General features: G+C 46.1%; 3 non-coding genes across 3 annotated transcripts; all 3 read right to left on the bottom strand.

Annotated features, from left to right (window-relative positions):
- Positions 1-672: 672 nt before the first annotated feature.
- LOC134899618 (U1 spliceosomal RNA) lies at positions 673-835 on the bottom strand. Its single transcript, XR_010173271.1, has one exon. It is a non-coding gene; the product is annotated as a U1 spliceosomal RNA (small nuclear RNA).
- Positions 836-987: 152 nt separating this feature from the next.
- Positions 988-1,151, bottom strand: LOC134899017 (U1 spliceosomal RNA). The gene has a single exon (XR_010172704.1). It is a non-coding gene; the product is annotated as a U1 spliceosomal RNA (small nuclear RNA).
- Positions 1,152-1,821: 670 nt separating this feature from the next.
- LOC134899399 (U1 spliceosomal RNA) lies at positions 1,822-1,984 on the bottom strand. The gene has a single exon (XR_010173075.1). It is a non-coding gene; the product is annotated as a U1 spliceosomal RNA (small nuclear RNA).
- Positions 1,985-11,485: the final 9,501 nt, after the last annotated feature.

Raw genomic sequence — 11,485 nt, 5'->3', positions numbered from 1 at the left:
CTCTTTGATAAAAATGCACGCTTAGATCAATAAATGCACAGCCAAACGGCTTTGCACAGCCTACACCATTGGACTTAAGTAGAAGACTATTACAAGTGAAACCAATAATTGAAATCTGTAACCACACCCCACCCCCTCAAATGCCAGGCAATAAATTACCTTAAAAACAACAACCAGGCATTCCACAAAGATTAAACTGGGTCTATATCATTCAAAACTTTAAAAAAGTACTTCAAAATCACATACTATGCAATAATGTTTCAATTTGCATTACCCAGCAGAATTAGCTTTGCATATATAGATATAGTGCAGCAGAATATATTGGTGGTTGTAGTCAATTGTAATTACTCAGCAGAATTAGCTTTGCATATATAGATATAGTGCAGCAGAATATATTGGTGGTTGTAGTCAATTGTAATTACCCAGCAGAATTAGCTTTGCAAATATAGATATAGTGCAGCAGAATATATTGGTGGTTTTAGTCAGTTGTAATTACCCAGCAGAATTAGCTTTGCATATATATAGTGCAGCAGAATATATTGGTGGTTGTAGTCAAATTAAGCAGACGGGAGAAGTCAGGATAGTGCGCAAGGGCATAGAAGGGAGCGGCTCAAGAAAAGAGAAGTGGAAACAGACAGCAAACTAGGCTGGAGAGAGACCTGAGACAAAGAGATCTGAATTATACGAGAGCCGACCAGGGGAAAAACAAATTATGCAGTCAAGTTTCCCACATTTGGAAAAATCACAGGAGCAGCACACCCAGAGTGCAATGAGTGAGCCTTGCCCTGGGAGAAGCACCTTCATGATCATAGTATATCACCTGGCAGGTAAGTAGGAGTTGGGCTAGAGCTGGGGAGGGTCGCTGCTCGGGCACCCCCCTGTCAAGTGAAGGAGATCCAACTGAGGCAGCACAAGGAATCTCTCGAAAGAAGAACAAGGCTAGAGGAAGATCTGAGACAAATAAATCTGACTTTTACCAGAGCTGACCAGAGGAAAGAACAAACACAGTCCCCCACTACCACAAATAATGCAGTCGAGTTTCCCACATTTGGGGAAATCATACGGGTCAGCATACCCAGAATACAATGAATGAACCTCACCCTGGGAGAACAATCTTCATGACCATGGTATCTCCTATGCAAAATAAGTATGATTTGGGATAGGGCTTGGGAGGGCCGCTGCTCAGGCACATCTCTGTCAAGTAAAGGAGATTCAACTGAGGCAGCACAAGGGAACTCTCATCTGGGGACAACAACTGCAGGGAGAACACATATTTTCAGATGAACATGGGAGGGCAGAAGGCTACCTAATACTGAAGCACCCCCAAACAACAAACCAAATGCAACAACTAGTGCAAGCATTCCTGGGGGAAGGCCTGCAGCAGATGGATTTGCATATGGTGATGTCATCCAAGCAGTGGGTCAAAGTTGGCTTCAACCCTCGTCTGCATATGAAAAGAGAAAAGGGGCGTGCAGGGCATGGCAGCATTTTTCGGCGCTTGGATGACCCCTAGTTCGCATTAAACATTTCCACCCTCCTTCGGTGTGGGGCTCATGTTGGCTATGCCCCAGCCCCGAAGCATTCAAGCTGATTTCTTGCAGCAGCTGGGCACTGTAACAGCTCCAGAGCTGCTCTGTAAGGCAAATAAAAGGGTGTGGGACCTGCAGCACTACCTGTAGTTCGCATTGTGCGTTGGAAGGCACAAAGTAAGCAGACGGGAGAAGTCAGGATAGTGCGCAAGGGCATAGAAGGGAGCAGCTCAAGAAAAGAGAAGTGGAAACAGACAGCAAACTAGGCTGGAGAGAGACCTGAGACAAAGAGATCTGAATTATACGAGAGCCGACCAGGGGAAACACAAATTATGCAGTCAAGTTTCCCACATTTGGGGAAATCGCAGGAGCAGCACACCCAGAGTGCAATGGGTGAGCCTTGCCCTGGGAGAAGCACCTTCGTGATTATAGTATCTCACCTGGCAGGTTAGTAGGAGTTGGGCTAGAGCTGGGGAGGGTCGCTGCTCGGGCACCCCCCTGTCAAGTGAAGGAGATCCAACTGAGGCAGCACAAGGGAACTCTCGAAATAAGAACAAGGCTAGAGGAAGATCTGAGACAAAGAAATCTGACTTTTACCAGAGCTGACATCACATCACACCAGACTATCAGTAACCAGCCTTCTCCCATCCCTTACCAACCCTCCCCATCCCTCGCACCAACTCTGTCATCTTTCTCCCATGCATCTGGAGAGGAAGTCATGGCCCTCATTCGTTCCTGTCCCCTCACCACCTCCCCACTTGACCCTATCCCCTCCCGCCTCCTCTGCCACATCTCTTCTTCTGCTTGTTCCCATCTTTCCCACCTTCTCAATCTCTCCCTCTCATCAGGCACTGTCCCCTCTGCCTTCAACCACGCTCTCATCTCTCCTATTCTTAAAAAACCTACCCTTGATCCAAACACTCTCTCCAACTACCGACCCATCTCTCTTCTCCCTTTTGCCTCCAAACTCCTTGAGCGTATTGTCTACAACCGCCTTACTTCCTTTCTTTCCTCACACTCACTGCTTGACCCATTCCAGTCTGGCTTCCGTCCTCTCCACTCCACTGAAACTGCCCTTACAAAAGTATGCAATGACCTCCATGCTGCTAAATCTAAGGGACACTACTCTCTACTTATTCTACTTGATCTCTCTGCTGCTTTTGACACTGTGGACCATCCTCTCCTACTGCAAATCCTTCACTCCATTGGTCTGCGTAACACTGCCCTCTCTTGGTTGTCGTCCTACCTTTCTGACCGTTCATTCTCTGTCTCCTCTCATGACTCCACCTCCCCCTCACTTCCACTAACTGTAGGGGTACCCCAAGGTTCTGTCCTTGGTCCTCTTCTCTCTCTATACGTCCTCACTAGGTAAGCTCATTAGTTCTTTTGGTTTCCAATATCATCTCTATGCTGATGACACTCAAATCTATCTTTCCTCTCCAGACCTCTCCCCTACTCTCCTCACTCGTATCTCCAACTGTCTCTCTGCTATCTCTTCCTGGATGTCCCAGCGCTTTCTTAAACTTAACATGTCTAAGATCGAGCTGATCATCTTCCCTCCCTCCCGCATAACCTCACCTCCTACAATCTCATTATCTATTGATGGCACTACTATCTCCTCTACCCCCCAAGTGCGCTGTCTTGGAGTAATCCTTGACTCCTCCCTCTCCTTCAAACCACACATTCAGCACCTCTTACAAACCTGCCGTTTTCATCTAAAAAATATTTCCAGGATCAGACCCTTTCTGACCCAGGATGCTACTAAGACTCTTATCCACTCACTGGTCATCTCCAGACTGGACTACTGTAATCTCCTCCTGACTGGCATTCCTGACAAATACCTCTCTCCACTCCAATATATCGTCAATGCTGCTGCCCGGCTCATTTTCCTCACCAAATGCACTACGTCCACCTCTTCTCTCTTACTAGTCCTTCCCTGGCTCCCCTTCCCTTTCAGAATCCATTTCAAGCTTCTCACACTTGCTTACAAAGCCCCTAACCACTCCTCTCCCATCTACATCTCTGATCTTATCTCGCTTTACACTCCCACCCGTCCTCTTCGCTCTGCTAATGCACGCCGACTCTCCTGCCTACGGATTACTTCCTCCCACTCCTACCTCCAAGATTTTTCACGTGCTGCACCACTTCTCTGGAATTCCCTACCTCTCCCCCTCAGACTCTCCACCTCTCTACAAAACTTCAAATGGGCTCTCAAGACCCACTTCTTCACCAAACCCAGCCAAATCTCATCCTAAACCTCTGTTCCACGCTCTCTATGTACCCCATCTGTCTCACCCCTGTCTGTCTACCCCTCCCCTTTAGAATGTAAGCTCTCACGAGCAGGGCCCTCTTCCCTCATGTGCTTACTCTTTTCTTACTTTAATAATCTTCAGCTGCACCAAATCCAGCAGTCTTCTGCCACCTGATACTTATTCCAGTGTCATCTGCTGATGTAGCTATGTTTATTTACCCTGTACTTGTCCTATATTGTCATCAACTGTAAGTTGCTGTTTTCCTGTTTGATTATTTGTTTATGTACTCTGTAATTGGGTGCTGCGGAACCCTTGTGGCGCCATATAAATAAAGGATAATAATAATAATAATAATAAATAATATAATATATAGCAGTACGGTACAGTAGGCCACTGCTCTACCTACCTCTGTGTCATCAAGTATACTATCCATCCATACCTGTGGTGCATTTTAGAAAAAAAACATATCTCGGCAGAGCAATCTATAAATCCATCATTTTTCAGACAGCAACAGTGGGTATTGTAATAGTCACCCAATCCATCACTTTTATAGGGTTACATGCATCCACATGCTACAGCCTGTCTCAATAATTTTACTGTCACGGTGTGTGTGTTTGTGTTTTTATTTGGGTATTTTTTTGTTGTTGTAGAACTACAGGTACCAGCGAGCCCGTTATTTCCCCGCCTGCTGGTACTTGAGGTTCTCCAAGTACCAGCAAGTGGGGGAGGCTTGCTGGGCCTTGTACTTCCACAACAAAAAAACAATGTTCTTTTTTTACACTTATGGCTATCAGCCCGGCACCCACCACCCAGGGGTGCTGGGGACAGCCTCGGGCTTCACCCCTGGCCCTTGGGTGCCTCGAGGGGAGGAACCTCTTGATTTAAGGGGTCCCCACTCCTCCAGGGAACCCCGGCCAGGGGTGACTAGTTGGAGGGGTAATGCCAGGGCCGCAGGGACCTACATAAAAGTGTCCCCCGGCTGTGGCATTATCTCTCTGGCTAGTGGAGCCCGGTGCTGGTTTTAAAAATATGGGGGACCCCTACATCTTTTGTCCCACGTATTTTTGGAACCAGGACCCGTCTAAGAGCCCGGTGCTGGTTGTCTAAATACGGGGAACCTCTGTCCATTTTTCCCCCCAGTATTTAAATAACCAGGACCGGCTCAAAGAGGCTGGTTATACTAAGGAGGGGGGACCTCACACATTTTTTTTTAACCCATTCAGACCCTTCTCCTTTAAGTTAATGGAAGCCCTGGACAACAAAAGTGCATTCATGTCCTCCTCCCTCACCCTTCCCAGTCCCAAACACTCATTTTTTTTTTCTTTAAAAATTTATAATATATCACAAGAACAATGAGCAGGGCATTGGCGGCATCGGACTGAGATAGAAATTAGTGGTGGAGGGCAGGGTCAGTTGATTGTGGGAGAGTTTGTAAGCCATTGGCGGTGGCAGTGGGTATCGGCTCAGAGGCAGTAGCGGGCATTGGCTAAGGGTCATCGGCAGAATTCAGCGGACATTATGGCTGTAGTGCCTCACTAGCCACTGACCTCACCGCACGCCACTGTGGGACAGATGTAACATGCAGAGAGAGGTAGATTTTGGGAGAAGGAATGTCCTAGCATAACTGTTAATTGCAGTGTAATACTGTAATTCAACTGTGCAGCATTTGTGGCTAAATGTCAAAGAAGCCAGTATTTACCCTGCATGCAAAACAATAAATGTATTTGCACATACCTCCCAACTAACCCAATTTTTGCAGGACAGTCACTTTTTTGGGAATGTCCAGCTAACCCAAACAGCCCCCCCCCCCCCCAGTGTCCCATAGTCATGGGGAAGGGGGGGGTGGAAGGCTCCCTGTAGCTTGTTGCTCTGCAAATATGCACATTGTGGGTAATTCAGACCTGATCGCTAGGGTGTGTTTTTTGCATCCCTGTGCTCAGGTAGTTGACGCCTACAGCGGAAGGGAAAATTTGCTGTGCAGGTGTGTGATCACATGTGCACAAGAGCTGCACAGCTCAGCACTTACTCAGCCATTGAGGTGACGTCACAAATCCTCCCACAAAACGCCGGGTCCCTCCAGTGTTTTTCCGGACACTCCCTAGAAACATTCAGTTGCCACCCACACAAACACCCTCTTCTTCTCAATCTTCTTGTGATCTCCGGACCGTCGCACCTACGCATTGTGGCGCATACGCATGTGCAGTGCAGACCTGATTGCCCGCTGGGTGAAAATAAATTGAAGCGATCTGGTCTGAATAAGCCACAATGTCTATTCACGGGAGACAGAGGGGCTGGGGCATGGTCAGCAGCTCACAGAGCACCTATAATGACAAAAATGGGAGACATGGCTCATGATCGCGATATACCTGCGAAGGTACGCCCTCTACTGATTGACAGGCAGAGGCATTCGCATTTTCTGCGGGGCACCCGGAGAAAATGTAGGCACATGCACAGGATGGACCCTGCGTATATGCCCCCATCCTCTTCATAGTTTTTGCGGTTGGAACGAGCAGTGTGAAAACATCAATCGATGGGGGTAATTCCAAGTTGATCGCAGCAGGAATTTTGTTAGCAGTTGGGCAAAACCATGTGTACTGCAGGGGAGGCAGATATAACATGTGCTGAAAGAGTTAGATTTGGGTGAGTTAATTTGTTTCTGTGCATGGTAAATACTGACTGCTTTATTTTTACACTGCAAATCAGATTGCAGATTGAACACACCACACCCAAATCTAACTCTGGTGGTCATTCCGAGTTGTTCGCTCGGTAATTTTCTTCGCATCGCAGCGATTTTCCGATTATTGCGCATGCGCAATGTTCGCACTTTGACTGCGCCAAGTAAATTTGCTATACAGTTAGGAATTTTACTCACGGCATTACGAGGTTTTTTCTTCGTTCTGGTGATCGGAGTGTGATTGACAGGAAGTGGGTGTTTCTGGGCGGAAACTGGTCATTTTATGGGCGTGTGGGAAAAAACGCTACCGTTTCTGGGAAAAACGCGGGAGTGGCTGGAGAAACGGAGGAGTGTCTGGGCGAACGCTGGGTGTGTTTGTGACGTCAAACCAGGAACGACAAGCACTGAACTGATCGCACTGGCAGAGTAAGTCTCGAGCTATTCAGAAACTGCACAGAGATGTCTTTTCGCAATATTGCGAATCTTTCTTTCGCAATTTTAAGATGCTAAGATTCACTCCCAGTAGGCGGCGGCTTAGCGTGTGCAATGATGCTAAAAGCAGCTTGCGAGCGATCAACTCGGAATGAGGGCCTCTCTCTGCACATGTTAAATCTGCCTTCCCTGCAGTGCACATGGGGGGTAATTCTGAGTTGATCGCAGCAGGATTTTTGTTAGCAGTTGGGCAAAACCATGTGCACTGCATTTACGAACAGATGATTTTTTATATAAATTTTAAAATGTTAGTAAATGTGTGTTTTTTTCAACCTGGAAGCCCAACATCGATTAAGATCGATCTTAAATAGACCCCTGGGTTTTAAGGATAACCATGGTTGAGTCCAATGGTTAATTCACATTGACCGAAGTTCTAATTAAGTAGTGATGTGCACCGGAAATTTTTCGGGTTTTGTGTTTTGGTTTTGGGTTCGGTTCCGCGGCCGTGTTTTGGGTTCGGACGCGTTTTGGCAAAACCTCACCGAAATTTTTTTGTCGGATTCGGGTGTGTTTTGGATTCGGGTGTTTTTTTCAAAAAACCCTAAAAAACAGCTTAAATCATAGAATTTGGGGGTCATTTTGATCCCATAGTATTATTAACCTCAATAACCATAATTTCCACTCATTTTCAGTCTTTTTTGAACACCTCACACCTCACAATATTATTTTAATTGGTATTTGGTACCGAGGACACAGTACCTCAATCAAGTCTATAGTTGGCTCTGAAATCAGCATTAAACTGGATCCACACTTAGATTATCTGTCCATTTATTTTTTCTAGTTGAAACAAAATTATGCTAATATGTGGCAGCAAATGACAATTGACCATTTGCTCCCAAACACTGGAAAACATCCAAAAATGGTCATTTAGATAAATTGGTTAAATCCATTTCATTTAGCTAATTTATCCAAACTACCTTTATTGTATCTTTGTGGGTGAATGATGTGTGGGTCAGTGTTGAGGGTGGTGGAGGAGATGGGTAATAGGCACAGCAGGGTGTGGACAGTCAAATAGTGTGCTTAGAGGTGCAGATAAATAGGGATATCTAATAATTCACCCACTATTCTATAGAATTATTAGATATCCCTATTTATCTGCATTACTCACCTAACACTCAGCATTTATCTACATGCTGATGCTATTCATAGCACTTAGCTTGCAAGTATTTTACCCATAAGGAGACACATTAGATGTTTCCTCTCTTTTCATTAAAGACGTCCCCAGCAACCATACTGTACTATACTATAACAGGAATAATTACTGTGGGGGATTATACCATTTGATCTGGAATAAAGGGAAAATATTGTGGAAAGAGTGCTGTAAGTGTATGATATGTAGAACTATTGCCAAGTTCTGACATTTGTCAAGTGAATTACTAATATACATTCAACTAATATTACATAGTGTCCAGTAATTCAGTATCAGACTAATTGATATAGTCAATTTGGATCAATAATAAAGACACAACACAGGTAGCGAACCTTGATATTAATAAATGTATTTCCATTTATTATATATGATAATTACATTATACAAACTTATTGTACTTTATTTCGTGTTTAGACAATTTTAACAAATTTATTAAAAGTTAATTTTTAAATCATCATTTGTGCGCCAGCAAAAGAGACATTCTTTTCTCTTCTCCTTTCCTGCATAACATTACTTGTCTCTGGTAGCACCCCCGAACGTCCTACAATTAATATTTAATATAACTGATGGACATTTATTGGGGCCTCTTCATACAAATATTTAGAATTTAATAGCTGGTGCAGAACACATCCCCTTCCCCCCATTACCTGTATATCTGGATTCACCAAGGAAATGCTGATGCTGACTCCAAGAAGAAAGGGAGTCTCTTCCCTATGAAGGTGAAGCCTTGTTTGGCGCCGGCCTAGTTAATTTGATCTCGGCAGCTCCCGCAGGTAAGTCAACCTTCTTGCACTATGTTCCCTCTCAACGGATAAAGACGCATCATTATCTGATGCAGTCATTTCGGCCCAATAGATATGCAAGAAGTTAAGATTCCCCTTTCTTTGCAGGTAGAGGAAGGAGAAGAGGGAAGAGGTCTGTAGCCTCTTCAAGATTGCAGGAGCAGAGATTGTCCTCTGCTTCTGCCAAATCCACTGCATGACGCTAGGGCTTTCTTGCAGGTGCCCGCACCAGTGGGGGCACGTCTAAAACTCTTCAGTCAGTTCTGGATTCATTCGGACCTGGACTCATGGGTTTTACAAATAGTGTCCCAAGGGTACAAACTGGGGTTTCAAGACGTTCCCCCTCACCGATTGTTCAAATCAGCCTTAGTCAGCAGGGAGAAGGTTTTTATTCAAGCCTCTTCGTGGTCCCGAAGCCGGACGGCTCAGTCAGACCAATCTGAAATCTGAAATCCCTCAATTTCTACCTAAAGAAATTCAATTTCAAGATGGAATCTCTCACGGTAGTGATCTCCAGTCCGGAGGAAGGAGATTTCATGGTTTTGGTAAACTTAAAGGATGCCTACTTACATGTTCCCATTTAGCCACTGCATCAAGCTACCTGAGGTTTGCAATTCAGGATTGTCATTACTAATTTCAGACGTTGCCATTTGGTCTGTCCACGGCTCCGAGGATTTTCACCAGGGTGATGGCGGAAATGATGGTTCTCCTTCGCAAACAAGGAGTCACAATTATCCCGTACTTGGATGTTCTCCTGATAAAGGCGAGATCCAGGGACCAGTTGGTGCAAAACATTGCACTCTCCCTGACAGTTCTTCAACAACATGGTTGGCTCCTAAACTTGCCAAAATCGCAGTTGGTCCCAATGACGCGGTTGTTGTTTTTGGGAGTGATACTGGACACAGAAGAGGTTTTCCTCCAGTGGAAAGGCTATGGAGATCCAGAGTCTGGTCAAACAAATTCTGAAACCAGCAAGAGTGTTAATCCATCAATGCATTCGGTTGCTGGGGAAGATGGTTGCGGCCTACGAGGCCATTCAGTTTGGCAGGTTCCATGCCAGAGTGTTCCAGTGGGACCTGTTGGACAAGTGGTCTGGATCCCACCTACACATGCACCGGAGGATAATCCTGTCTTCCAAGACCAGAATCTCACTCCATTGGTGGCTGCACAGTTCTCACCTCCTAGAGGGGCGATGGTTCGGGATCCAGGACTGGATCCTAGGGACCACGGATGCAACCCTTTCGAGGTGGGGAGCAGTCACACAGGGGGAAAACGTCCAAGGAAGATGGTCAAGTCAGGAAAGTTGTCTCCACATAAATATTCTGGAGTTAAGGGCCATTTAATAACAGCAGACACAGTACACACTGGGACGGGTGCCCAGCATCCTCTACGGACTAAGAGAAAAGGATTTACCGGTAGGTATTAAAATTCTAGTTTCTCTAATGTCCTAGAGTATGCTGGGGACTCCGTAAGGACCATGGGGATAGCAGGAGACATGGGCACTTTAAGAAAGACTCTAGTTCTGGGTGTGCACTGGCTCCTCCCTCTATGCCCCTCCTCCATACCTCAGTTTGATACTGTGCCCAGTGGAGACTGGGTGCTTTTCAGGAGCTCTCCTGAGCTTTCTGACAGAAAGTATTTTGTTAAGTTTTTAATTTTCAGGGAGCACTGCTGGCAACAGACTCCCTGCATCGAGGGACTGAGGGGAGAGAAGCAGCCCTACTCTCTGAGTTGCAAGGTCCTGCTTCTTAGGCTACTGGACACCATTAGCTCCAGAGGGATTGGTACGCAGGATCTCACCCTCGCCGTCCATCCCAGAGCCGCGCCGCCGTCCCCCTCGCAGATTCAGAAGATAGAAGCCGGGTGAGTATGAGAAGAAAAGAAGACTTCAGAGGCGGCAGAAGAGTTCATGATCTTCACTGAGGTAATTCACAGCACTGCAGCTGTGCACCATTGATCCCATACACCTCACATACTCCGGTCACTGTAAGGGTGCAGGGCGCAGGGGGGGCGCCCTGGGCAGCAATATAAACCTCTTTTTGGCAAAAATATAACATATATACAGCTGGGCACTGTATATGTATGAGCCCCTGCCAATTTTACAGTTTAAGCGGGACAGAAGCCCGCAACCGAGGGGGCGGGGCTTCTCCCTCAGCACTCACCAGCGCCATTTTTTCTCCTCAGCACCGCTGAGAGGAAGCTGCCCGGACTCTCCCCTGCTTATACCACGGTAGACAAGAGGGTTGAAAAGAGAGGGGGGGCACATAATTAGGCGCAAATTACATACAGCAGCGCTACTGGACAAACATTAAGTTACTGTGTTATTCCTGGGTTATATAGCGCTGGGGTGTGTGCTGGCATACTCTCTCTCTCTGTCTCTCCAATGGGCCTTGTGGGGAAACTGTCTTCAGAAAAAGCATTCCCTGTGTGTGTGGTGTGTCGGTACACGTGTGTCGACATGTCTGAGGAAGAAGGCTATATTAGAGAGGAGCAGGAGCAAATGAATGTGGTGTCTCCGCCGACACCTGATTGGATGGATATGTGGAATGTTTTAAATGCTAGTGTAAACTCATTGCACAAAAGATTAGACAAGGCTGAAGCTTTGG

The sequence above is a fragment of the Pseudophryne corroboree genome, chromosome 3 (genome assembly GCF_028390025.1).
Source record: "Pseudophryne corroboree isolate aPseCor3 chromosome 3, aPseCor3.hap2, whole genome shotgun sequence".
Classification (NCBI taxonomy): domain Eukaryota; kingdom Metazoa; phylum Chordata; class Amphibia; order Anura; family Myobatrachidae; genus Pseudophryne; species Pseudophryne corroboree.
The sequence above is the reverse complement of the archived record's forward strand: the minus strand, read 5'-3'. Positions and strand labels throughout refer to the sequence as shown.